Source organism: Felis catus, chromosome A2, assembly GCF_018350175.1.
Source record: "Felis catus isolate Fca126 chromosome A2, F.catus_Fca126_mat1.0, whole genome shotgun sequence".
NCBI lineage: Eukaryota > Metazoa > Chordata > Mammalia > Carnivora > Felidae > Felis > Felis catus.
The window spans coordinates 17,540,512-17,568,045 of NC_058369.1; the positions used below are offsets into that span (position 1 = coordinate 17,540,512).

Below are 27,534 nucleotides of genomic sequence, written 5' to 3' on the forward strand. Positions count from 1 at the left end.
CACTTTTTGCTCATTCGTTCAGTCTCTACTAAGAGCCTGCCAATTTGCCAGATCCAAACAGGGTCAGTGTTTCTCTGGACATTTGCCTGAAGTGTCCTTCTCACCTCCATTGTCACTTCAATCAGCAAACATCCACCCTTTCCAAGAAAGCTCTACTCTCAGACATCCTAACCGATATCTTCCCCTGGTATCATCCACCATCCAGGCACCGTATGTTCACATTTGTTTCTGTGATTATTTAATCAGGTGTGTCTACCCAAATGACTATAAACTTAAAAGGATAGGGACTTTGCCTTCTTTCCCCCTTATAGTACCAGCCAGTGCTTGGCTCAGAGGACTTCTCAGTACATGCTATAAAGAAAAAGTGGGATCTCTGTGGGGGGGAAAAATACAAAAGAAAAAGTATGAATGCTTTGAGTGTTTAAGAAGGGAATCTGATCTTATCTAGTATGTCCTTGAGGAAATATCCAGAAGGATAAGCCCTTAGGAGGTGGGAGAGAGTGTTCTGGGCAGAGGGATAGGCCCTAAGCAAAGGCTCTGAGGCTGGAAGGAGTCCCCTGTGCTTAGCAGAGAACAATGGGAGAAGAGGCTGAGGAAGGCCCAGACTCTGCAAGGGCTTGCAGAACTTGGACTTTATCTCAAAGGCTACGGGGTTTACATTTACATTAAAAAAAAATTTTTTTTTAAACATTTATTTATTTCAGAGAGCTAGAAATGCCCCTACGTTTGCATTTTAAGAAGATAACCCTGGCTGCAGAGTATGGAATTGATTTCAGAGCAGCAGTGGTAGAGCTGGGGAGACAAGTTTGGGGGGGATCACAAGGTCCTGCTGTGAGATGGTGGCAACTGGGGAGGAGGTGATGCAGAGGGGGAGAAGTGGGCCTCCTGACAGAGGTGGTTCCTGACAGAGGTGGGCCACACTGTTTCTCTCAGTGAGATGTCCCAGCAGGGTTCCAGTCTCCTCCCTGCCACTCCTTGGCAACCACAGAAACTTGACTTTATTTATTTATTTTTAAATGTGTATTTATTTATTTTGGAGAGCGAAAGCGCATTGTGGGGGCTGGGGGGAGAGGACAGAGAGAGAGAAGAGAGAATCCTAAGCAGGGTCCGTGCTGTCAGCTCAGAGCCCAATTTGGGGCTCGAACTCACAAACTGTGAGATCATGATGTGATCTGAAACCAAGAGTCAGCCACTTAACAGAGGGAGTGACCCAAGCAGAAACTTGGCCTTTGAATCTGCATTAGGTATTGGAGTGCCCTATTCATTTTGTTTGGAGAAGGGATTTCCCTTGTTAGAAACAAACAGGAAGTCCAAATAATTTCCCATCAATTTATCAGACTTCATTTCTTTGGAAAAAGAAACATTCCTTTTCTGATTTAATGTTTTACATGTGCCCATTCTCCTTTATCCCAACTGTACTGGTAGCAGGTTTGGGTTTATTTGCAGGAGCCCCCCAGAGGCTGGAAGGATTCAGTTTAAACTAAGAGGGAGGGTCAGAACTAACAGAGCTTTCCAAGGTGAAATGAGCTATTTAGGAGGCTGTATAACCAGTGTCTTAGATGCTGTCAGGTGAGGAGTACCTACAATCAGAGGTTCCCAAATTCTGGTTCTACATCACAATCATCTGGGGATTTATTTGTTGAGTAGATCATCCGTTTATATGGTCCAAATTCAAGTGGTGCCCAAAAAGGCCTAGAATAAATCTTCTTATCCCTGTCCCAGCTACCCTGTTTTCTTTCCTGTTGGTCACCACTGTGGCCAGGTTTTTTTTGTTTTGTTTTGTTTTGTTTTTGTACCTCCTGGAGTCTGTGTCTATGCTAACAAGTATATATTCTCCAAAATATACTTTTTAAAAAAATGTTTGTTTATTTTTGAGAGAGAAGAAAAAAACATGAGCAGGGGAGGGGCAGAGAGAGAGAGAGAGAGAGAGAGACAGAATCTGAAGTAGGCTCCTTCTTCACTGCCAGCACAGAGCCTGACGTAGGGCTCAAACTCACGAACTGCAAGACCATGACCTGAGCTGAAGTCTGATGCTCAACTGACTGAACATTTCCTGCCTCTCCCATATACACTTTTGATTTTTCACAGACAGTGATGTGTTATAAACATTGTCCTGAACATTGCTTTTTACTACTTTATATTATCTTGGAGTTGGTTCATTATTACAGAGAGTTCCTTATTTTTGTTTTTTTTTTTCAACGTTTATTTATTTTTGGGATAGAGAGAGACAGAGCATGAACAGGGGAGGGGCAGAGAGAGAGGGAGACACAGAATCGGAAACAGGCTCCAGGCTCTGAGCCATCAGCCCAGAGCCCGACGCGGGGCTCGAACTCCCAGACCGCGAGATCGTGACCTGGCTGAAGTCGGACGCTTAACCGACTGCGCCACCCAGGTGCCCCATTTTTGTTTTTTTTTAATGGCCACCAGTTTGGGGAGCTTTTTTGAAAATACAGATCCTCTGGTCTCCCTTAGATATTTTGATTTTGCAGTTTCAGTGTGGGGCCCTGCCTGGAATCAGTACACTCAGAAAGCTCCCTGAATTGTTCCGATACACAGCCAGGTTGGGGAACCACTGAGCTATATGGATTTTAAGGACATTGAGGACCACACACATTATTTTAATACATAATTTGTATTTGTATTTGTACTGTGTTGTGGTGGGTAACAAGTTTTGCTGGATGATATTCTGAGCACAGGCCACGTCGTCCCATAGCTAGATGTTTGCTCCAAAATGACAGACTTTTCTAGCAGGAGCCCCTCCATTTTTTCATGGCTGCTTCCTGAACTGTTTCACCCACTCCTACTGCTTCTTCAGCTTTATTCCCAAGTTCCTGTCTCCAGTAGGAATCTCCCTCCTGAGTTCCAGCCCCTCATCTGAATCCACCTAGAATGGCCCACTGGCAATTCAGCTCCACTCCCCTCAAGTTCACATCCCTTTCCTTTAAAACCTATTACCCTCCCCAGTGCCCTTGGCAGGAAATGGCACCATCATCTTCTAGTTCTTCCTCCCCACTGTGCCCTGGTCTATCTGGACTCCCATCCCCTGGCCCCAAGTGATTTTGTAAATGCAAATCTGATCTCTTCCTCCCACCCACTGCTCAAAACCCTTCCTGTACCTCCCATGTCACTTAAAGCAGGGGCTTCCATACATTTTAGACCCTTGGTCCAGAACACACATTGCAAAATGTTTCCATTGCATCATTTATTCATACTACATGCAATACAGCGATTTTCTATTTTATTTTATGTCACTTAAAAAAAAATCCTGGTTATGAGGATTAATGTCAAAATGTTATGGTGGCCTACAACCTATAATTTGAAAAGCAACAGTGACAGGCTGAAGCCCAAAACCTGTGGCCCAGGACACCAGATCCTTTACTGTGAGGCACCCTCCTCTCCTCCATCTCCTTTTTCCCTCACAAGCACCCCAGCGCTAGCCAGACACTATTTAGGCCTCGCTGCTATGGCAGATCCCAAGGTCCATGGTACCCTCCCCTGCCCAGTAGCACTATTTCAAATATTTTCCTCCGTTAAATCTGAAAATTTTCTCCCCTCTGCTTCTGTTCAGGGCGCTTAATACTTGGTTCAGCATCCCTATTCTTGTATTCATGCCTTCAACAAATATTTATTTATTGCTTACTAGGACAAACCCAGGGTTTGAAATAAAATGCCGGCAATCTCTACCCTCAGGGGGCTTACAATAATGGGATCATCACCATGATAATTGTTGCCCTTGGTGCAGGGGTGGTAGGACCTGGAGGAGGGGAGGAGATGGAGATGGGGAAGGCTGGAGGAGGTGGGGCACTTCCCAAAGGAGATTAGAGCTGCTGCCGAAGCTGGAAGGCTGGCATAGTTCTTGGTGTAGGTCCCCGGAAAAGGGGAATTTGGGGTGGGGTGAGGTAGGGTGCTTTCTGAGGAGGAGGAGGAGCCCTCAGAAGCTAGGAGGTACAACAGCACTTCTTGGGAACTATTTCTGAGTTGCTCTAGCCAAGTCTTAGAATGGGCACAAGGGAGTGTTTGTGAGGGATCCAAGTGGGAGGAAGGAGTCAGTTCTTAGGACCTAGAGCTTGCCAAAGGGTTGGGCCTGTGGACAGTGGAGGGTGCAGATGGTGAGTGATAATGGGATCAGGGTGGGTCAGTGGGGAGAGTGGAGAAGCCTGCAAGGTGGGGGCTGTTCAAACAGTTCTGTTGAGAAAGGGTGATATCCTGAGCCAAGGCTGGGGCTTTAGCAATAGGAGGAAGGGAGTGACCTTGGGAAGGAGGTAGAGCTCATTGGATTTTGATAACTGAGAGTTGAGGGGGGAAGGGGGAGGAAGGAGTCTAGAATGATTCCTAGGTAATGACTTAAGCAACTGGGTGGATGGTAACTATTTCAACAATAGGCAGCACAGTTCTTGGAGGAATTTGATGAGTTTCAATTTGTGCTTGTGTACTATATGGGCTTGGCACTCAGGAGAGAGATTTAGGGTTCATTAGCATGAGGATGATAAGTCCATTGAGGGTGTGCAAAGAGTGTTTTGGAAACCATGTCTTGGGAGCACCAGAGTTGAAGAACTGGGTGTGTAGCAGAGGAGGTCTGTGAAGGTGGGGCTGGGGAGGGAACCACAAGGGAGGGAGTGGCCAGTCCATGGTTGAGATGTGCCCTGAAGGGAGTCATGGAAGGTGGCCAAATGGAGTCTTGGTCATGTTGTGTGGGTGAGAAAGGTGGGAGGTAAGGAAGTAGCCACAGGAAGGCTCTGGGAAGGTAAGAGATGGCACAGAAGGTACAGTATGGCCCATAAGCACATCAAAGAGCACTTAAATGTCCAAGGCTTCATTATCATTTTAGCCCCAAGCACAGAACGACCCAAATGCCTACCAACAATAGAATGGGTAAATGGGGGTTCTCACATACATCAATAAAAGGAAAGAACTACCCACAATATGGCTGAATCTCAGAATCCATATTGAACATAAGCCAGATGCAGAAGAGGGCATGCTGTTGATTCCACTGATATACAATGTTGAAAAAATAGAAGTCCAGGGGCGCCTGGGTGGCTCCCTAGGTTAAGCGTCTGACTTTGGCTCAGGTCATGATCTCAGCGTTCTTGAGTTCAAGCCCCGCATTGGGCTCTGTGCTGACAGCTCAGAGCCTGGAGTCTGCTTCAGATTCTGTGTCTCCTTCTCTGCCCCTCCCCTGCTCACACTCTGTCTCTCTCTCTCTCCAAAATAAATAAATATTAAAAAATTAAACAAAAATAGAAATCCTGCTTTTTAATCTTTGGTGGTAGAAGTGAGGGTACTGGTTGTCTGGGGAGGAGGGGGTCTGGGGGGTAACTGGAAGGGGATGCAAGGAAAACTTTTGGGAACAGGTCAAATGGTTTCTTAAGCTGGGTGCTAGTAGCATGAATGGGTTCACCCTGTGGCAATTCATTGAGCTGCATGCTCCTGATTTGTTCACTTTTCTGTGTAAATGGTATATATCGGTGAAATGTTTATTGTCAATAATAAAATTGTTATTAAATTATATATATATATACGTGTATATATATATATGTGTGTGTGTGTATATATATATATATATATATATATATATATATATATATATATGTGCCTGGGTGGCTCAGTAGGTTAAGCATCTGACTCTTGGTTTCCGCTCAGGTCATGCTTTCATGGTTTCGTGGGTTCGGGCCCTGTTTTGGGCTCTGCACTGGCAGCTCAGAGCCTGCTTGGGTTTCTATCTCTCTCCCTCTCCATCTGTCCCTCCCCCGCCTGTACTGTCTGTGTCTCTCTCAAAATAAATAAATGAACTTAAAAAATTATATAAATAAATATAAAAATAGGAAATAAAACCTTCCCTTGATACACCACTTTCCCTTCCAGCTATATTCTTTCCCTTCACAGTTAAACTAAAAAAAGGAGTCTGTAATTTCTCTCTTCCCATTTTGCCTTGAACCCACTCCAATCAGACATTCATCCTCTCCACTCTGTGAAAATGGCATATGGCAAGTTTTTCAGGGAATCTTCATTTTGCTGAATCTAGTGACCAACGCACGCGCCTTGTCTTATTTTGTCCAGAAACTGTCCATTACAACACTGGATACAGTTGACTACTCCCTTCTAGAAACGTTTACTTCACTTGTTACAGGACACTATTCTCCAGATTTAACTCCTACCTCAAATTGCTCCTAAAAAGAGAGGCTCTAGAGAGGTCATGATAGAAGGAGCCATTTGGACCCTTAAGGGTGGGAACTGGGTGTAGAGAGAGTGCCTAGGGCCTCCTGGGTAAGCCAGAAGCTCTTACGCAGCCGCTGTGTGGAACCTGGCTAACGGTGATGAGGAGTAATGTGTGGAGAATGGATGAAGACTAAGAATATGAGTTTTACCGTGAAGGTAGCGGGTTTAGAAAGGGCCTCTGAGAAACTGTCATTCCTCTCGCCTTTCCCCATGGAAGATGGACTGGACTTATGGCTTGGTGGGAGTGGGGGCGGGGGGGGGGGGGCAGTGAGGCAGGTCCCTAGGGTCCTGTTTCTTTCCCGAAAAGGTTGAGGACTTGTTTTCTGCCACTCTTCTCCCCGGTGGGCATAGGCATAACACCCGAGGAAGCCGCCAGAGGGCGCTTGTTTCCCAGGAGAATATTCTCTGGGAAAAAAATTGAGTGTTGCTGGCAAAAGAGGCAGCTATAATTAGAGCGACTTGGGCTGAAAGTTAAGCACGTGTGAAAGTCCAAATGCACCCCAATTGCTGGGGATTGTTTCCAGAGCCTTTGGAAAGGTGGGGCCTGCTCAGGGCCAGGAGCCCCAAACTTATGTCGTTGGTCTCTCAGCTTGTCCTTTATCTTGTGTCAACCTCTTGACTACTCTTGATCTCAGTTTTACCCTCAAGGAAATGGGAGGGATGATTCCTGCTCAGCCTACCACACAGAGGCATTAGCAAGAGAGAACAAAGTAAATAGTGTGAATACTTTTCAGAAATTTGAAATGAAGTGTACTGGACAAAAGCAGGGAACTGCTGATCCTCTCTGTCCCCCTTCCTGCCCCTGTGCTAATGCTGAATGTGTGACAGTACAGTTGAAACCTCTTACAAGGGGTGCCTGGGTGGTTCTGTCGGTTAAGTGTCCGACTCTTGCTTCTGCTCAGGTCACCATCTTACGGTTTGTGAGATCAAGTCCCAGGGGTGGCACAGTGCAGAGCCTGCTTGGAATTCTCTCTCTTCTCTCTCTGCCCTTCTCCTGCGCTCTATCTCAAAATAAATAAATAAACTTTAAAAAACAACAACAGGGGTGCCTGGGTGGCTCAGTCGGTTAAGCATCCGGCTTCAGCTCAGGTCATGATCTCGCGGTCTGTGGGTTCGAGCCCCGCATCGGGCTCTGTGCTGACAGCTCAGAGCCTGGAGCCTGTTTCAGATTCTATGTCTCCCTCTTCCTCTGACCCTCCCCTGTTCATGCTCTCTCTCTCTCAGTCTCAAAAATGAATAAATGTTAAAAAACAACAACAAACAAAAAAAAAACACTTAAAAGCATAAAGTTGAACAAAAATCAAAATGGCTGCACTAATGCTTTAGCAAAGCTTCATTTTAATTTTTTTTTTAACATTTATTTATTGTTGAGAGACAGAGCACGAGCAGGGGAGGGGCAGAGAGAGAGGCAGGCACAGAATCTCTAGCAGGCTCCAGGCTCTGAGCTGTCAGCACAGAACCCAATGTGGGGCTTGATCCCAGGAACTGTGAGATCCCAGGAACTGTGAGATCCCAGGAACTGTGAGATCGTGACCTGAGCCAAAGTCAGAAGCTTAACTGACTGAGCCACCCAGGTGCCCCAGCAAAGCTTCATTCTATTTAAAAAAAAAAAAAATTTTTTTTTAATGTTTATTTATTTTTGAGAGAGACAGAGACAGAATGCAAGTGGGTTAGGGGCAGAGAGAGGGAGACACAGAATCCAAAGCAGGCTCCAGGCTCTGAGCCGTCAGCACAGAGCCCAATGTGGGGCTCGAACCCACAGAGCTGTGAGATCATGACCTGAGCCAAAGTCAGGTGCTCAACCGACTGAGCCACCCAGGCACCCCAGCAAAGCTTCATTTTAAAGTAACCTTATCCTTCTCTTCTGCAGACCTCCCCTCCTCCCTTCTTGACCTTTTAAAATTTTATTTTATTTTATTTTATTTTATTTTATTTTATTTTATTTTATTTTATTTCATTTCATTTCATTACTTCATTTTATTTCATTTCATTTCAGTATTTATTTTGAGGTGGGTGGGCAGAGAGAGAGGGAGAGAGAATACCAAGCAGACTCTGGGGCTCGATCCCACGGAATCGTGAGATCATGACCTGAGCCAAAACTAAGAGTCAGGCACCAACTGAGCCATCCAGGCACCCACCCCTGTTTTTAAGTTTTATTTACTTTCTTTGGTAATCTCTACACCCAGTGTGGGGCTTGAACTCACAACCCTGAGATCAAGGGTCACATGCTCCACTGACTAAGCCAGCTAGGTACCCCCCTTCCTGGCCTTTTGTTGCAGGAACTCCATCCTGAGGACATGACAAAGGAGGGTGGCAGCAGGTACACGATCCCAGTGGAAACTGGACAGATCCTGTATTTCCCTATAAACCCAGCCACTTCCTCTGGGCAGCCTTGCAGTTTTGAAGGCCTTAGCCTGCTGCAGCCTCCTTTGCCTGCCAAAGCAAAAAGCAGCTGTTCCTCTTTATCCCAAACTTTGTCTCCATGTTTTGTATTTCGGCTCCAGAGCACAGAGATCATTTTTCAACAACACACTCATGTGCACTACTGTGTGTGAGTACCCAGTGCTGGACATTTGAGACAGGTGATTCCCCGGCAGGTAGAGGTGATGAGGCCTGAGTTAGGTCAGAAGCAGCGGGCAGGGAATGGAGGACACTAGGGCAATAGGGAGTCATAGTAGGTTCTAGCGCAGTGGGAAGGCTTTATTCCAAAGGGCCAAGTTTTCTTGTGAGCTTTCCTGGGGTCATCCCTCTAGAAGTCAGAGGTCCTGGGTAGCAGCTGAGCTCTTCTTACAGCTTGCACTGGATGCTGTGCCCCCCCCCCACCCCCGACCTCTAATACACTGAGAGGAAACACTCTGCGCTGGTATCTGGAGGCAGCTAGAGACCAACAAGCTGGACCTGTGGTATCACTGCCCTGTCCCAGTCTTTCTCAATCCCTGGGCCTCTGGGAGGTGAAATTGTTCCCGTGGCTCCCTCCATCCTGGTTGAGTTAGAACACCTTGCACCATCCGCCCACTAGCTGATTGACAAATGGTCACATTAGGCAAGGTGTTGTGTGTGTGTGTGGTGGTGGGGGAATTGCAGGTAGGAGGATGGGGCTGGGTTTCCAGGACCTATCCCTTTCTAGCCCTGAGCAATGCCTGCCCCAGAGGGAATTGAGATTGGACCTCTGATCCTTTAAGCCTAAAATCCAGACTCTAAGGCCTGCCCCAGCCCTTCCAGGATGTTTCTGAGTTCTGTGAAAAAAGGAGCAAATTTGAGGAAATTGGGATTAATCAGAGTGAAACAGGTTCCTTTTCTGCAAGACTCTTCAGAGCCTTTAAGAAGTTAATGTGTATTGTGAGTATCCAAGAACCAGCAAGGGAGGTTTTATGTAGTTATTTGAACGAGGGATGCTTTTCATAGAGAATCTTGCATGACCACTGTTTCATGGAACACACTGTGAGCCGTGTGGCCCCCACATTCATTTCACACATGAGGAAACAGAAACACAGAGGAGAGAGGGCCTCGCCCTCACCCCCAGGTTGGTGGGCTCTACTCTGAGTACGACCTAGGTCTCCCTTTCCTGGGAACACTCAGAGCCTTCCCAAACGGGCAGGGAGGGGGTACCGCAGAACTACCCTTCTTCCTCACAGTCAGCCCTTTCTCCCATCTCTAGATGGGCTCAAGGGCCCGCTCATGTGAGCCAGGGCTGTGCTGTCACAGAGAGCTGAGGAGAGAGAACAACGCTCTTTCCTGGAAAGGTGTGCCCACACATTGCCAGCTCTTATCTCCCCACTCTACAACTTTTATTTTATTTTATTTTTAAAAATGTTTTAATTAATTAATTAATTAATTAATTTTTTATTTATTTTTGAGAGAGAGAGAGGGACAGAGTGTGAGTGGGGGAGGGGCAGAGAGAGAGACACAGAATCCAAAGCAGGCTCCAGACTCTGAGCTGTGAGCACAGAGCCCAACGTGGGGCTCAAACTCAGGAACCGCGAGATCATGCCCTGGGCCGAAGTCGGACGCTTAATTGCCTGACTGAACCACCCAGGTACCCCTAAATATTTTATTTTTAAAGTGATCTCTACACTCAGTGTGGGGGGTCGAACTCACAACCCAGAGATCAAGAGTCACGTGCTCTACCGACTCAGCCAGTCAGGTGCCCCCTTACCCTACAACTTTTAAAACAGTGGTATAAATTCATAATTTTAAGATTAATGATATGAGTTCTGACAAATATTTACAAGTGTGTAACCACCACCACAGTCAAGATGTGGAACATTTTCATTGCCCCAAAGCATTCCCTCGAGCCCCTTTGTAGTCAATCTCTTCTTCCCAACCCTGGCCCCTGGCAGCTACCGGTATACTTCCTACCACTATAGTTTTGCCTCTCCTGGAAATTTCATGTGAATAGAATCATACAGTAGGTGATCTTTGGTATCTGGCTTCCTTCACCGAACATAATGTCTGTGAGGTTTATTTGTGATGAGTATGCTGGCATTTCTTTCCTTTTTACTTGTCAGTAGCATTCCGTCGTGTGGGTCTTCCAGTTTGATGGGCCTGCTAATGGGCGTTTGGCTTGTTTCTGGTTTTTGACTATTATTAATAAAGTTGCTATGTGCATTCTCATACAAGTTTTTGTGTGGAGGTATGTTCCTATTTTTTTTAAGTTCATTTATTTTGAGAGAGAAGGAGCGCGCACGTGGGAGCAAGCGTAGGAAGGGCAGAAAGAGAGGGAGACTGAGGATCCGAAGTCGGTTCTGCGCTGACAGTGCAGAGCCTGACAGGGGTCTCAAACTCATGAACTGTGAGATCATGACCTGGGCTGAAGTTGGGTGCTTAACCGACTAAGCCACCCAGACGCCCCTCTTTTTTTTTTTTTTTTAATTAGGCTCTACATCCAGTGTGGAGCTTGAACTCACAATTGTGAGATCAAGAGTTGTGTGCTCTACCGACTGGGCCAGCCAGGTGCCCCACATTCTTGATGGTAAACACCCAGAAGTGGAATTTCTGGGTTGTATGATAAGTGTCAGAGCTTACCTTTTTCAAAATGATTCCTGGTTGTCCTGCTCCCATCACCCACAGAGGGGAGTGGTGGGGGTGAGAGGGTGGGCTGAGGCTGGGAGAGGCTAAGGAGTAACCTGGGCCTCAGTCCTACTTCCATCTGTCTCTGAGTAGCTTGGTGTCTTGGGTGAGTTGCTCTGTCCTGCCCTGGGCCGGCCTCACTTTACTCATTTGTGAAATGATAATAGCATCACAACCCTCCCTGTCTGCCCCAGAGGGTGTTCTGGGGGTGAAAGGAGATGGGCAGGGGTTCTCTCTGGAAGCTTTGAGGGGCCTGTAGTCTGAGGGATGGAGCAGAGGTCAGTGGTACTTATGAGACAGAATGTGGTCCTGGAAGAGAGCTCTTTTCTCTCTCAAGTCCACGGGGACTTGACAAGAGCCAGTTTCTGTGAATCTTGAGCGATTCCTTTTGGCCCTGAACTGAGTGGGCATGGGCTAATATTTTTTTGGTTTCTCAAAGGCCATCCATTTGCCATAAACACCTTGGAATATGGAGCTATAAAGGAGGAAGACCATTCTGCAAGGAGACCAAGGAAAAAGGTATCTCTGCTACTGTCCTATACACATGTGGCTACTTAAATTTAAAATAATGAGAATTAGGGGCCACTGGGTGGCTCAGTCAGTTGAGTGTTCGACTCTTGATTTCGGCTCAGGTCATGATCTCACAGTTCATGAGTTCAAGCCCCGCATTGGAATCTGTGCTGACAGTGTGGAGCCTGCTTGGGATTCTGTCTCTCTCCCTCTTTCTCTGCCCCTCCTCCACTCTCTCTCCATGTTTCTCTCGAAATAAATAAAGGTAAATTTAAAAAATAAAACTTACTTAATGACAATTAAATTAAGAAATCAGTTGATGCTACACTAGCCACATTTCAAGTGCTTAATAGCCATGTGTGGTTAATGGCTACCACATTGGATAGCACAGACATAATATATTTCCTTGATCACAGAAAGTTCTAATGGACAGCCTGATTGAGCCCCCAAGATCTTTCCTTTGGGAGGGTCAGTATTGTTACACCATATGGTAGACTGAGGCAGGCCCCATAAAGGTCAGCCGGCTTATATAGAAAAGGATCCCAGTGGTTTCAGTGGGCAGAGTTCATCTCGAGAGAGCTGACTACACAGGGACCCTGTGGTTGGGGCGGTGGCCCCTGAATGGACAGGCAGACATGGTGAGGGCCTTGCAGAGGTAGGGTTCAGGCAGTGTGGGAAAGGAGGTGACCGGGTGGAGCAGATGTTGGGGGGGAAGGTTTCCAAGTGGGAAGATGTGGTAGTTCCATTTAAGGCGTGGGCAGTGGGCCTTCTGCAGATTGCGAGGAGGCTGGGGAGCGTCAGAGACTCCAGGAGAAATGAGCTAGACCTAGTGAGACCATCTCCTTGGCCAAAGCCCCACAAGGGGAAATTGTGGCCACCACCTGCTCTGAGTCCAGCTGTCTTCAGGAAGGCAGCCCTCTGCTGGGTGATCTCAGCAGGACTCTCAAAGATCAGTGTTGTGTGCAGGTCTCAGCCTATCAATGAACAATGTTGTGGCTGGACCAGCCCTTGTGGTTCTTACCATGATAGCAAGATGCCTTTCAGCAGAACCATCGGGAAACTTTGGAAAAAAAAAAAAGGTTTATTACTTATGAGACCTGGAAATTACATGACACACTTGGGGCCACACAGTGAGGTTGTAGGGAGAGAGAGAGAGAGAGAGAGAGAGAGAGCGAGCATGAGAGAGAGCTAGCAAGAGGCTGGGGTTCTGCTTTTATTGGGGTAGAGAATGGGGGCTTAGGGTTTCTGAGGCTCATTCTCTATTGCTGAATTTAAAATATAAGAACAGAGGGGCACTTAGGTGGCTCAAACGGTTGAGTGTCTGACTTTTGATTTTGGCTCAGGTCATGATCCCAGGGTCGTGAAACTGAGCCCTGCATCAGGCTCCTTGCTAAGTGTGGAGCCTACTTGAAATTCTCTCTGTCTGTCTCTGTCTCTGTCTCTGTCTCTCTCTCTCTGTCTCTCTCTCCCTTCCTCCCTCCCTCTCTCTCTCTTTCCTTCTGCTCCTCTCCCCTGCTTGCAGTGTCTCTCTCTAAAATAATAAATAAACAAACAAACAAACAAAATATAAGAGGAGGAATTTAAAGCATGGAAAGAGGAAAAGCAAGTAGCCCAAATGGACAGTTATCAAAATCTACAAAGATCTCTAGAACAAAGAAGTGTCAGTGGAGGGGAGGTGGCCTGGTTTTTTATCTTGTGGTGTGGCTGGCCTTGTGTTTCTTCAAGGTAGCCATCTGGAATGGATGCCTCTTTAAAGTGGATTCCTAGGTAATCAAAGCTTAAATCAGGTACTTGCATTACAAAAAAGAAAGAAAAAACAAAAAAACACCACCACCAATGATCAGGGTTAACACCACAACCCACCCTGTAATGCCAAGGCATCAGAGTCAATGGTGAAGACGTTAACTGCCTGGGTAGCTGATGAACTAAACATCAGGGGTCATAACTCAGAAAGCACACATCTAAATAGGATTATAGTAGCAAATTTTATAATAATTATACAGGCAGTAGTCTGAAATCCAGTCTGTAACCACGTCCCAAGCTTGAAGGGTCTTGCCAAGAGCCATGAAAGCAAGTCAGTGATCTTGGGAGCCCTGGAAATCTGCATAAGGATTTGGGCAATATTGTGGAAATGTTGATATTTTGGGCCATCCCGTGTCATAGGTTTGAAGCTGTCTTGAGTTGGTGGATTGGTCCATATCTTATTGAGCCAGTCTCTTAGTCCTGAGAATAGGTCAGTTTAGTTAGAAGGCTGTGTTTATTTCAGGAGGTGGTGATACAGGTGGGTTCACCAAATTAGACCTATATTGAGCAAGCAAATGCCTACTTGACAAGAGGCATTTCTATGGAAATAACAACAACAATAGCAAATGGTTAATAATTGGAGCAGATTAATTATAATCCCAGGTTCTGAGTTCTGAAGGCAGCCAGTTGAGATGCTTTTAGGTGCTGGGCTTGAAGCATCTTCAGAGGGAGTGAGGGCAGGCAGTGGCAATCTGAATGATTTTCCTGATTTGTAGTGTGAATGTCTCTGGAGATTTTTCTTTCTTCTTTAAAAAATTTCTTTAAAATTTCATTTATTTGAGAGACAGAGAAAGAGAGCACAAGTGGGGGAGATCTGGAGATCTTTCTGAGTGGCCCATAGTAACAGCAAGATTGTCCATATATGAGCTATTTTAATGATTTCTCTGAAGCTTATATCATGTACCATTTTAGCTTGTGTGCCTTTAAGAAAAGAACAGTTCTAGTTCTCAGTGAGTTCAACTCGGAAGGATGGGAGAAAAATTGGAAGCATTAGTCTGGAGACTTGCAGCCAGATATTGGAAAAAATAAGAAGAAATCCAGTCTAGTTTACAGGCAGAAAAACCAAACTTCAAAGATGCTTAACAGAACTAGAATCTAATATACCCAAGTGTGTATTATAGTTTCTATTGAAATGTAACTTTTCTCTACAATCACCCCCATTTCTAGCAAAGATAAGCATAATAAGACTAACTTATTTGCAAATTAAGTCTAATTTCAATAAAATTGGCCCGATTATTTGCAAAAGTGCAGCAAGAACAGTGATTGACCTTATATGCTCTTTTAAGTCCGCTTTGCTGGAAATTTTCTCTCTCTTTTTTTAAAGATTTTTAAATTTTATGATTTATTATTACCATTTTTTAAAGTTGTATTTATTTAAGTAATCTCTACAGCCCACGTGGGGCTCGAATTCACAACCCTGAGTCACATGCTCTTCCAACTGAGCCAGCCGGGTGCCCCAAGATTTTTAAATTTTTAAGTAACCTCTACACCCAATGTGGGGTTCTAACTTACAACCCTGAGATCAAGAGTCACATGCTCTACCAATCGAGCCAGCCAGGCGCTCCTGGAACTTTTCATAAGAAATCTCAGATTAACCTTTTAAAAGTCTCTCCAGGCTAAGAAGCCAAGCCAAGAATTTGCCGTCAGACTTCACCTGGAATACCTATAAATTGGGTGAATTCTTGTCTTCTTGATGTCCCCCAAATATCCTGGCGTTCCTGGGCGTACCTGGAAGTGATTGCCCTTGCTCACCTGGTAAGGCTGCCTAGAACTTTGTAAGCAAGGTACCAGGCTGATTTTTCCAAATTTTATTAGCTCCATAAAGTCAACCTTAGTTTCTTAAAGCTGTCTGGTCATATCTGAATCTATATACATTTCTCTCAAATATGACATTGCAGTCAAAGTCTGGTAATATAACCAATATTTCCAAATGTGTCCTATTACAAGGAGAACAAATTCTGTATTTTTTTAATTGAGAGAGGGAAGGCACAAGTAAGCGAGGGCAGAGAGAGAGAAAGAGAATCCCACGAGGGGCAGAGAGAGAGTGTGGGAGAAAGAAGTGAGGTTCATCTGATGCAAGGCTCCAGCTCATCCAGTGTGGGACTTGACCTCATGAATGGTGAGATCATGACCTGAGCCGAAGTTAGATGCTTAACGACCGAGTCACCCAGGTGCCCCTCCTTTTTTTTTTTAACGTTTATTTTTGAGAGAGAGAGAGAGAGAGAGAGAGAGAGAGAGAGAGGGAGAGAGAGAGAGAACACAAGCAGGCGAGGGGCAGAGAGAGAGGGGGACAGAGAGCCTGATGCAGGCCTTGAATCCACAAACCTTGAGATCATGACATGAGCCCAAGTCAGATGCTTAACAGACCCAGCCATCCAGGCACCCTAAGGAGAACAGATTCTTGTTGAGCTTATGCAAATAACTATATTGCCATAAAAATAAGAATACTCACTGAGAGTTTTCTAATTTTGGAATTATTGGGCAGGGAGAAAGAGTAGTTGTTTTCTCTTTGTTCATAAAGATATACTTTACCAAATTGCTGTAAGTCATATATAGCTTAAGAGAAGAGGTTTCTTTAAATCTGGAGACAGCAAAACATTAAAGAACCAACAATGTTTCAAACAAAAATTCATAAAAATTATAATCATCCTCATCTGTTCAGTTTCATGTAATTCTTATTGATCTCGATCTTGTGTTAGCAGTTTTATGAAGCCATCAGTTTCTCCATTAGAGTTTTGAACATTTTTTAAAATGTTTTTATTTATTTTTGAGAGAGAGAAAGTGCAAGCTGTGGAAGGGTCAGGGAGCGGGTGCAGGGACGGGGGGCAGAGGATCTGAAGTGGGGTCCGTGCTTACAGCAGAGAGCCCAAAACAGGGATTGAATTCACAAACTTCGGGAGCCAAAGTCAGACGCTTAATGGATTGAGCCACCCAGGTGCCCCTGAGTTCTGTACATTCTCATCTGTTCAATGGTAGGATCTGAATGTCATCACAAACCTGTACTTGTCAGAGTCCTTTCTGTGAATCTCACTGAAGATGAAGCACTTTTGCAAAAGCTTCAGAGTAAAACAATAGCTGTAACTAAGAGAAGACTTAAAAATGGCCATGGTTAAAGATCTTATTAGAGTTCATTACAATGCAGTTGACAATGAAATTTGGTTATTTCTGTGACATACAACATTTCAAGATGATATCTAGATTTATGACTGACAACATTTTGCCAGGATATATCAGAATTTTAGAAGTTTCATACAATTTCTCAAACACTTATATACTTATATAAATACAACATAAAGAAGATTTAATATTACTTCTTACTTGACAATGCTTCCCATTTAATATATCAAATATGTCTAATTATTTTAATGTATCTCGTTTTATAAGGAGAGAAAACAGATCTCTTTTTTTTTTATTTTTTTTTAATGTTTATTTATTTTTGAGACAGAGAGACAGAGCATGAACAGGGGAGGGTCAGAGAGAGAGGGAGACACAGAATCCGAAGCAGACCCCAGACTCTGAGCTGTCAGCACAAAGCCTGATGCGGGGCTTGAACTCACGGACCATGAGATCATGACCTGAGCCAAGGACACTTAACTGATTGAGCCACCCAGGCGCCCCAGAAAACAGATCTCTTAAGATGGTCCAGGGACCTTCTGGGTAAACTCAAAGTTAGTTTGAAGTCAGCAAGTCTTCATTTGAAATTTGATTTTGGGGGGGAATTTGTAAAAAATATCAAAATTTTTGGATGCTTGATTAAATAGGATTATAAGTCACTGTGAAACAATGCCTAGTTATACATTTTTAAAGTTTTTTTTTAATGTTTATTTATTTTTGAGAGAGAGAGAAAGAAAGACAGAGAGACAGAGCATGAGCAGGGGAGGGGCAGAGAGAGAGGGAGACACAGAATCCAAAGACAGGCGCCAGGCTTCAAGCTGTCAGCACCAAACAGTACAGAGCCCAACATGGAGCTGGAACTCACAAACCACGAGATCATGTCCTGAGCGGAAGTTGGGTGCTTAATCGGCTGAGCCACCCAGGCGCCCCTACTTAGTTATGCATTTAACCAAAATGACAGTAAAAGACTTTGTAGGCAAATATAGAAAGTTACATAATTGTAAAAAAAGACTTTAGCTCTTAGTAGGGAAGATTCAACTTTCTTAGGTAATCAAAGACTGGACAAAGACAACATGAAGCATAGGAAATTCTTTTGAGAAAACACAAATTCCTTGATTTCTAGCCAGATTACTTAAAAGGTAAAGAAAAACCTTTTGGGGCGCCTGGGTGGCTCAGTCGGTTGAGCCTCTGACTTTGGCTCAGGTCATGATCTCACGATCTGTGAGTTCGAGCCCCGCGTCGGGCTCCGTGCCGACAGCTCAGAGCCTGGAGCCTGCTTCGGATTCTGTGTCTGCCTCTGTGTCTGACCCTCCCCCATTCATGCTCTGTCTCTCTCTGTCTCAAAAATAAATAAACATTAAAAAATTTTAAAAAAAGAAAAGAAAAACCTTTCACAATCTCTTATCAGAAGCAGAGCGATACTCAAAACTACATCCTTTTAGCAATGAAAGAAAGGTTCACAAGTATACTATTGCTATTAAAGCTTGTTTTAAAAATCCTTATAATAGCAAGTCAATTTTAGCCAACTTGACTACACAAGGGAAAATTCTTGCCAAATTTCTATACCATTTTGTTCTTTATGCTCCTTTTTCCCATTCTGAAATCACTAGCTTTACTTTAGGACAAAATTATTTTCATTTCCCTTAAAAATTCATCTCCATACCTCATACCTTGCTTACCCAAAAACACAGCCTATTTTCTTTGTATACAGAGATGTTCCCTTACTATTGCTAGTAGTTTTAGTTATACACATTACTTGGAATTCTTAATCCTTAGAAATCTGAATTTTAGGGAAAATCAAGAAGTAAGCAATTGTGAACTAAAAAGTAAGCCATTATGATATGTTACAGCAGCATTCTTTAGATTGGTAACTTGGTGAATACATTTCATAATGTCTAGAAACATACATTTCCCCATAGCATAATTTTTCAATGTGGCACAAGACATGTTTTCTAACAGGTCCAAATATCTTTAGTTCCTCTGTGATAAGAAGTCAAAAGTAAGTAAACCAAGACTTGTTTAGCAATTAAAGTTTCAGTGTTTCATCTTATTTGGAAATGACATATTCAATGAATTCCCATGATATAATTATATCCTATAACTTAGCAAAATTCTGAAAGTGGAAATTACCAAAGATTTAGGAAATGTTGTTTTTTTTTTAAGTTTATTTATTTTTGAGAGAGAGAGGAAGAGAGTGCAAGTTGGAGAGGCGCAGAGAGAGAGGGAGACCGTGGATCCCAAGCTGGCTCCACACTGCCAGCACAGAGCCCAACGTGGGGCTCAAACTCACGAACCGTGAGATCGTGAGATCATGACCTGAGCTGAAATCAAGAGATGGACGCTTAACTGACTGAGCCACCCAGGCACCCCTCATGGATTCTTTTCATAATAAGAATAGAAGAAAGAATCTCATAGTAGGTGGGATGGGGCTACTCCCAGGACCCACAGGGGACCCTTGCCTTTGTGTATCTCCACTTTGTCAAGTGCATACTCTACCTGTTTCTGTCCATTGCTCTTCCTCATGCAGACCCTGGCCCTTCAGGGAATCTGGTCTTTTCAAGTTGCTCACTGTCCTCCCCAGAGGCACTTCCTACATTTCATCTCTCTAGGTTTTCCTCTTCTTCCTCCTTCTTCTCTTCTTTTAATGATAAACATTGTTAAAGGATATATTTTTCATATAAAAATTCAAACAATCACAGTACAACTAAAATCTTTTTGACAGCTTACATCTCTGCCCCACTCATCCCAATCTCCACATTAGAAATAATCCTCATTCATCAAATGGGAGGATACCTGTCCTAATCTTTTTCTAGATGTTTATATACCTTGATGAACATAAAGAAATAGGGGGTCTTATTTTATGGTGATTGATGTTTTACATAAATGGAATCATCTGTGCATATTATTCTGCAGTTTGACTCTTCCCCTTAATGATTATATTGGAAAATTCCTACTTTTAATTGAAATATATGTATGAAAAATGCAGTAATCGAAAGTATACAGCTTGCTGAGTTTTTGCTAAGTGAACACATTTTTGTAACCGGTACCCAGAGTTCCCCTTGTTCCCCTTGTTCCCCTTCTCTATAACCATGACCCTGACTTTGAACTTCATAGACTAGTGGTGCCAGATTTTAAAATTTATAGAAAATAGAGGGGCGCCTGGGTGGTGCAGTTGGTTAAGCTCCGACTTCAGCCAGGTCACGATCTCGCGGTCCGTGAGTTAGAGCCCCACGTCAGGCTCTGGGCTGATGGCTCGGAGCCTGGAGCCTGTTTCCGATTCTGTGTCTCCCTCTCTCTCTGCCCCTCCCCCGTTCATGCTCTGTCTCTCTCTGTCCCAAAAATAAATAAAAAACGTTGAAAAAAAAAAAGAAAATAGAATCATACGGTATATACTCTTTTTTAAAAAATATTTATTTTGAGAGAGAGAGAGACAGAGCATAAGTCGGGAAGGGCAGAGAGAGAGGGAGACACAGAATCTGAAGCAGGCTCCAAGCTGTCAGCACAGAGCCTAATGCAGGGCTCAGACCCATGAACCATGAGATCATGACCTGAGCCGAAGTTGGACACTTAAACTGAGCCACCCAGGCACCCCTACTCTTTTTTTTTTTATATATATATTTTTTACATTTATTTATTTTTGATAGAGTGAGATGGAGCGTGAGCGGGGGAGGGGCAGAGAGAGAGGGAGACACAGAATCCGAAGCAGGCTCCAGGCTCTGAGCTGTTAGCACACAGCCTGACATGGGCTCGAACCCACGAACCATGAGATCATGACCTGAGCTGAAGTCAGACACTTAACCGACTGAGCCACCTGGGCGCCCCTCCCCTACTCTTTTTTTAAAGTTTATTTATTTATTTTGAGAAAGAGAGAGAGGGAGAGAGAGCACGTGTGTGTGTGCACCAGTTGGCAGAGAGAGAGGGAAGAGAGAGAATCCCAAGTAGGCTCCACGCCATCAGCACAGAGTCCTATGTGGGGCTCGAACTCGCAAATTGTGAGATCATGACCTGAGTGGAAATGAAGAGTTGGACACTTAACTGACTGTGCCCCCCAGACACCCCAAGTATATACTCTTTTGCATTCAGTTTCTTCATGCATCATGATGTTAGTGAGAATCACCCATACTGTTGTATATAATTATAGTTTGTTCAGTTTTTTATTCCTGAGTAGTATTCCATTCTATGAATATACTACAGTATAGTTATTCTTTCACTGTTGATGGCTATTTGGGTAGTTTCCAGCTCATCCTTTTTTATTTTTTATTAAAAATCTTTTTTTAAGATTTTATTTATTTTTTATTATTATTTTAAAAATATTTATCTTTGAGAGAGAGCAAGCAAGGTGAGGGGCAGAGAGAGGGGGACAGAGGATTGCAAGTGGGCTCTGTGCTGACAGGCTGACAGCAGTGAGCCTGATGTGGGGCTTGAATTCACGAACCATGGGATCGTGACCTGAGCTGAAGTTGGATGCTCAACCAACTGAGCCACCCAGGTGCCCCTAAAGATTTTATTTTTAAGTAATCTTTACACTCAATGTGGAGCTCAAACTCACAACCCTGAGATCAAGAGCCACATGCTCTACTGACTGAGCCATCCAAGCACCTCTCTACTTCATTCTTCTTAAAATGGCTGCACTGTAGGCCATAGAGTGGACATACCATTTCCCACGGACATGTTTGGATAATTTCTAGTTTCCCAACTAGTCCCAACAAAGCTTCAGTGAGCATCTTGGCTCATGCCTCCTCATGAACATCCTTGAATTCACATCCTTGAGGGAGGTCCTGAAAAGTGGGTCTCCAGGGGTCTTCAGTGGCCTGGGCTATATCAGGGCTTCTCCAAGTGAGCAGGTCCTAAGTGGCAGGTGTGGAGGGGATCACTGCTAACCTCCTTCCCCCTCAGAAGGCAAGGAAGCCTCTATGGAGGCTGGGTCTCTGATCCCTCACCTCAAAGTCCATATGGAAGGAATTCCTCCATGGAGAAGAGAATGACCTTCCATGCAGGTATAATATTTTTTTATTTCATAGACAAGGAGGAGGTATAGCTGGTGAAAATCTTAAGTTCACATGGTTGGGCAGGGAACAGGATCAGAACCCAGGTCACTCAGCCCCAGCTCCTCCTAGTTCTCTTACACCACTTAGCTTCGATGGCTTAGAAATCCAGGGCTCCAGGGCTGGGTTGAAGGAGGTGTCTACACACAGGTGAGCCTGGGCTTTGTCCAAAGTTCAGGTTTTAAGTGCAGAGCATGATGGCAGAGAACAGCTGGCTCAACCAGACTGGGAGGGGGAATAGAGGAGGACTGGGAAAGGTGGGGGTCCAAAGTTGAGGATGAGGTAGTGATAACACTCTTGCACCAACCTCTGCGGACCCATCTGCTCCCATCTCTTGGGCTGGTATCCTTTACTGGGTTAGGAGTGGGCATGGGAAGAGTGCCTAGAGCCCAACCTGACCATCTCAGGGCTTAGCTACCACAGCCTCTGAGATCCTGACTCTACTCTCCTTTTGCTCTCTGCCTCCTTCTGGATCTCCAAGCAAGCACAGGGCCAAGGATATTGCAGGAAAATGGAGCCAGCATCCAGATGGACCAGTTCTACAGCTTGGCTTCTCAGTTATGCCTGAGGCAACGTGAGTTGGGTTCACACTCACTTGCTGCTGAGAGTGCCTACCAGGGCAGAATTTTCCCAAGAAAAGTCATAGCTAGTGAGAGGTAAACCAATGATTCAAACATACATCTTCCCGGCCCCAGAATCTAAGGTCCTGATCAACCCTTGGGGGTAGCTCCTCTCATTGTTGATAATAACAAAGCATCAGTATGGGCCAGCCACATTCCAAGTTCTTTACCTGCTTTGACTTCTTTATCAGACCTCATCCTTTCAACTACCTGAGGTCAGTATTTTCCAAGGCAATTTTACAAAGAGGGAAATGGAGGCACAGAGAAGTTGGGTAGCTACTTGCCCAAAAGAACACAGCAAGTAAGTGGCAGTGTGAGGACCTGAACTCGGGCACATTGGCTTCAACATCCATGCCCTAACCACTTTATGGCATGGTCTTCATCAGAACCCACTTCCCCAGAACCCATCCCATCTGTTCTACCTCTGGGGAGCAGAGGATCCTCTTTTCTTTTTTCTTGTCTTGTCTTGTCTTGTCTTGTCTTGTCTCGTCTTGTCTTGTCTTGTCTTGTCTCTTCTCCTTTTTTTCCTTTTCTCTTTCTTTCTTTCTTTCTTTCTTTCTTTCTTTCTTTCTTTCTTTCTTTCTTTCTTTCATTTTTAATTTTTTAGGTCTATTTATTTATTTTGAGAGACGGCGAGAGAGAGAATTCCAATCAGGCTCCTCACCATCAGCACAGAGCCCAATTCGAGGCTCGAACTCATGAACCGTGAGATCATGGCCTGAGCTGAAATCAAGAGTCTTATGGTTAACCAACTGAGTCACCCAGGTGTCCCTCTTTTTTTCTTTCTTTCTTTCTTTCTTTCTTTCTTCCTTTCTTTCTTTCTTTCTTTCTTTTCTTTTCTTTTCTTTTCTTTTCTTTTCTTTTCTTTTCTTTTCTTTTCTTTTCCTTTTCTTTCTTCCAATTAGTTAACATACAGTATGATATTAGTTATTAGTATAATATGGTGATTCAACACTTCCATACATCACCTGCTCATCCCAAGTGCATTCCTTTAATGTTTATTTATTTTTGAGAGAGAGAGAGAGAGAGAGAGAGAGAGAGAGATACGGAGCATGAATGGGGAGGGGCAGAGAGAGAGACACACACACACAGAATCCAAAGCAGGCTCCAGGCTCTGTGCTGTCAGCACAGAGCCTGATGCGGGGCTCAAACTTGCAAACTGTGAGATCATGACCTGATCCGAAGTTGGACATTTAACCAACTGAGCCACCCTGGTGCCCCCACTGAATAATTTTCTGATATGCCTTCTTTTAGTATCTTAAGAACACTGCTCTATTTTTCAGACTAAGCAATTCACAGAATCTAGCAAGTGTATCAACCAAAACAGTTCTTCAAACATTTTATACCATTTAGAGCACGTTACAGGAGTTGGTTTGAATATTTTGAAGACTTACGTGCAATTTTACTAGATCTGCTTTTATTTCTCTTTATAATCAATTTGAACAGACATGGAAACATAATCTATTTTTTTTAAGTTTTATTTATTTTGAGAGAGAGGGAGAGAGAAAGAGAGAGAGTATGAGCAGGGGAGAGACAGAAGGAGAGAGACAATCCCAAGCAGGCTCTGCACCATCAGTGCAGAGCCCCATGTGGAACTTGAACTCACAAACCATGAGATCATGACCTGAGCCGAAACCAAGAGTCAGGTGCTTAACTGCTTAACCTACTGAGCCACCCTGGTGCCCCAGAAACATAATCTAGAATGGTGAACCTGAAAGAGGGAAACAGAGAGAGGGAGGCTGAGGACACAGGGAAGGTTGGGGTCCCTGGAGGCCTGGCCCCTCTAACATTCTCAGACCCCATGACTCCACTCCTCCCCTCATCCCACAGCGTGACATGATATATGTTTTGGACAAGTCAGTAAATTTAGTCAACTGTGTGAATGGTTCATTTAGAAAATTAAAGTTTGGTCATTGACTCTAAGAGATTTTTTTTCTCCATTTGAATTTCTTTAAGTGTCCCTGATATCCCTCATGCTGTGAAATGTCCTAGCAAGGCTGTTCTGTCCTCGGCTCCCTTGGTGTTTGGGAATCCTCCCCACTCCCTCAACCTTCTGACCCATCTACCTTCTCTGCCCCGCTCAGACTTCAAACAAGCCCTGTTTCCTGCTCTGAGTCCCCACTGAGTCTCTTGAGGACCATGGTTCCCTCCCCCCCTGCCCCATCACTGCTTCCAACACTTATGTTCCCCTCTTGTCTCTTCACATGGCCCCTACTGGCCATTATGCCTTTGCCCAGGCTGTGTCCCTGGTCCTGGAGCTCTCTCTTTGAGTTCAGGATTACTCCCTCTGAGGTTCTTCCCCTGATGCTGTGGGCCTCTATAACTCTCTGGGGTAAAGGATAAAGAATAAAGCATCAACAGTAAGACCAGTTAGGGACAGTTTGTGTACTTTGGGCCCCCAGGGAGTGGCTGGGAGAATTCCTTCTGGGCCATTGGCAATTAAGGAGGACATCTTGGGGAGGTGTGATTTTGGCTGACCTTGAGAGATGGACTGAGTTTAAATATGCTGTGGGGTGAACCAGGGACACGCAGGAAGGGCAGAGGCGAGGCCTTAGCAAGGTTTACAGGTAGAGAAGCCAGTGTAGTGTTTCAAAACTTAGGGCCTTTATATGTAGGTGGGAAGAATAGCAAGTGAGGAGGGTGAAGAGGTTGGCACATGATGGACAACCCTGAATGCCTGGCTAGAGGGCTAGACTTCGCCCCTGTGGTCCTGGGCTAGGGAGGTGACATGTGTAGTTCCACTCTTAATACTGTGCTCCTGGCAAACATTAAGAATCAATTAGAGGTACACCTGGAAGGTTCAGTCTGTAGAGCATACAACTCTTGATCTCGGAATTGTGAGTTTGAGCCCCACGTTGGGTGATGAGATTACTTAAAAATAAATCTTAGGGATGCCTGGGTGGCTCAGTCGGTTAAGCGTCCGATTTCGGCTCAGGTCATGATCTCACGGTCTGTGGGTTCGAGCCCTGCATCGGGCTCTGTGCTGACACCTCAGAGCCTGGAGCCTGCTTCCGATTCTGTGTCTCCCTCTCTCTCTGCCCCTCCCCTGCTCATGCTTTGTCTCTCTGTCGCAAAAATAAATAAAAAAATTTAAAAAAATCTTAAAAACAACAAATTAAAAAAAAGAGTCAATTAGAATTACTTGTAATAACCAAAAAGTAGAAACAACTCAAATGTCCATCAATTGATATGTGGGTAAACAAAACGTGGTATAACCATAGAATGGAATATTATTTGGCTGTAGAAATGAAGTGTCGATACCACACTATGGATGAACCTTGAAAACATCATGCTAAATGAAAGAAACCAAACTGTTTATATGGAATGTTCAGAATAGGAAAATCCATAGAGACAGACAGTAAATTAGTGGTTGCCTAGGGCCGAGGGTGCAGCTTGGGGTGAAATGGGGAGTGACTGCCAACAGGGGGTTTCTTCTGGGGATAATGAAGATGTTTTAAAATGGACTGTGGTGGGGCACCTGGGTGGCTCAGTCAGTTGAGCGTCTCACTTCGGCTCAGGTCATGATCTCACAGTGAGTTTGAGCCCCGCATCAGGCTCTTTGCTGTCAGCGTGGAGCCCGCTTCAGACACTGTGTCCCCCTCTCTCTCTGCCCCTCCCTTACTTGCGCTCTCTCTCTCAAAAAAACAAAATTAAAATAATGAAACTAAATAAAATTGTGGTGATGGCTACACAACTCTGTGAATGTAGTAAAAATCACTATAATGATTTACGCTTTAAATGGGTGAACTGTGTGGCATGTCGGTTACAGCTCACTAAAACTCTTACAGAAAGAGAGTTGATTTGGGAGCAGATGCCTGCTTTCCAATCCCTACAGCCACAGGCAGCGGGTGCGAGTTACAGGTGCATGCTGCCCTGCCCTCAGGAGAGAGAGAAGACTATGGTCATGGGCCAGTCCTGACTTCAGTGATGTCACTCTGGGGGGTTCTGTGGTGGGGGGGGGGGGCTGGAAGGGAAGGCTGAAAGAGGGGGCTGTCTTCTCTCCTGCTCTTGCACTGTCCCCAGCCACCTGGAGGCACAGAAATGTTGGAGCTGCACAGGGTTTATGGATCACTGACAAGGGAAGAGGCTAGGAATGGGGAATGGCCCAGGGTAAGGTCACCTGGCAAGAAGGAGGGGCTGTCCAGGTCAGAAGCGGGAGGTCTCATCTTCCTAATTGGCAGCAAATGTGCAGAAATCTGGTTTTACAAGATTTACAAAATCAGGGAAATCTGATTTTACAAGGGTCCCTGGCCAGGGTGGGTATTCCTGCACAGGACAGGGTGTGATTGCTTACAGCTGCCTTGGCCTCTCCCAGGAGGACACATGCTTTGATTGGACACTTCCTGCTCCCCTTCCCCTTGCAACCACCACCGAGGAAAGACAGATGGGCCCTGGGAGCTGACATCTAGGCAATATCTGGGTCTCCGCCTGGACAGAGCCTCCACCTCCCTGGACACCATGCCCCAGGACCCTCTTGGGAGGGTCCCCAAGGAAACAAGGGCATATCTGCTGGAAATTACCTATCACCACCCCATGCTGTGTAGTTTTTTGTTTTTGTTTTTTTTTAATTAAAAATTTTTTTATGTTTATTCATTTTTGAAAGAGAGACAGAGTACAGCAGGGGTGGGGTGGAGAGAGGTGGGGGACACAGAATCTGAAGCAGGATCCAGGCTCTGAGCTGTCAGCACAGAGCCCGACGCGGGGCTCCAACTCACAAACCGTGAGATTATGACCTGAGCCGAAGTCGGATGCTCAACCAACTGAGTCACCCAGGCGCCCCTAGTTTTTTGGGGTTTTTTGACAAATGTTTTCTGAACCTGGCTTAGGACCTGCTGGCTGCTGGACCCCTTTGAGCACAGAGCCCGGTGCTGAGTCCTGAGAGGAGACTCAAAGAAGAAATGGGTCCTGTCCCCTGGGGAACCTGTGGGCTGAAGGGAATAGAGAGTCTTGTCCTCTGTCTGTGGGACAAACTTGTCACATTTGCAAAGCCCTTGCCTGGGAGGAGGTATAGCCTCACCACAGGGAGGCTGGACAGAAGGGATGACTTGGGGAGTCCCAGTCTGAGGGGGGCAGCTCAGGACTTCATGACTATCCTGGGAACTAGCCTGAGACTAAAGGTAAGGGTGGTGGGTTGCCTCCCACCCTGGTATTGGGTG

At 44.9% G+C, this 27,534-nt stretch overlaps 1 long non-coding RNA gene across 1 annotated transcript; it reads left to right on the forward strand.

Annotated features, from left to right (window-relative positions):
• On the forward strand, nucleotides 1-26,929 carry LOC109495304. Its single transcript, XR_006592277.1, has 3 exons — nucleotides 1-210; nucleotides 11,726-11,805; nucleotides 26,694-26,929. It is a non-coding gene; the product is annotated as an uncharacterized LOC109495304 (long non-coding RNA).
• The last annotated feature ends 605 nt before the right edge of the window (nucleotides 26,930-27,534 follow it).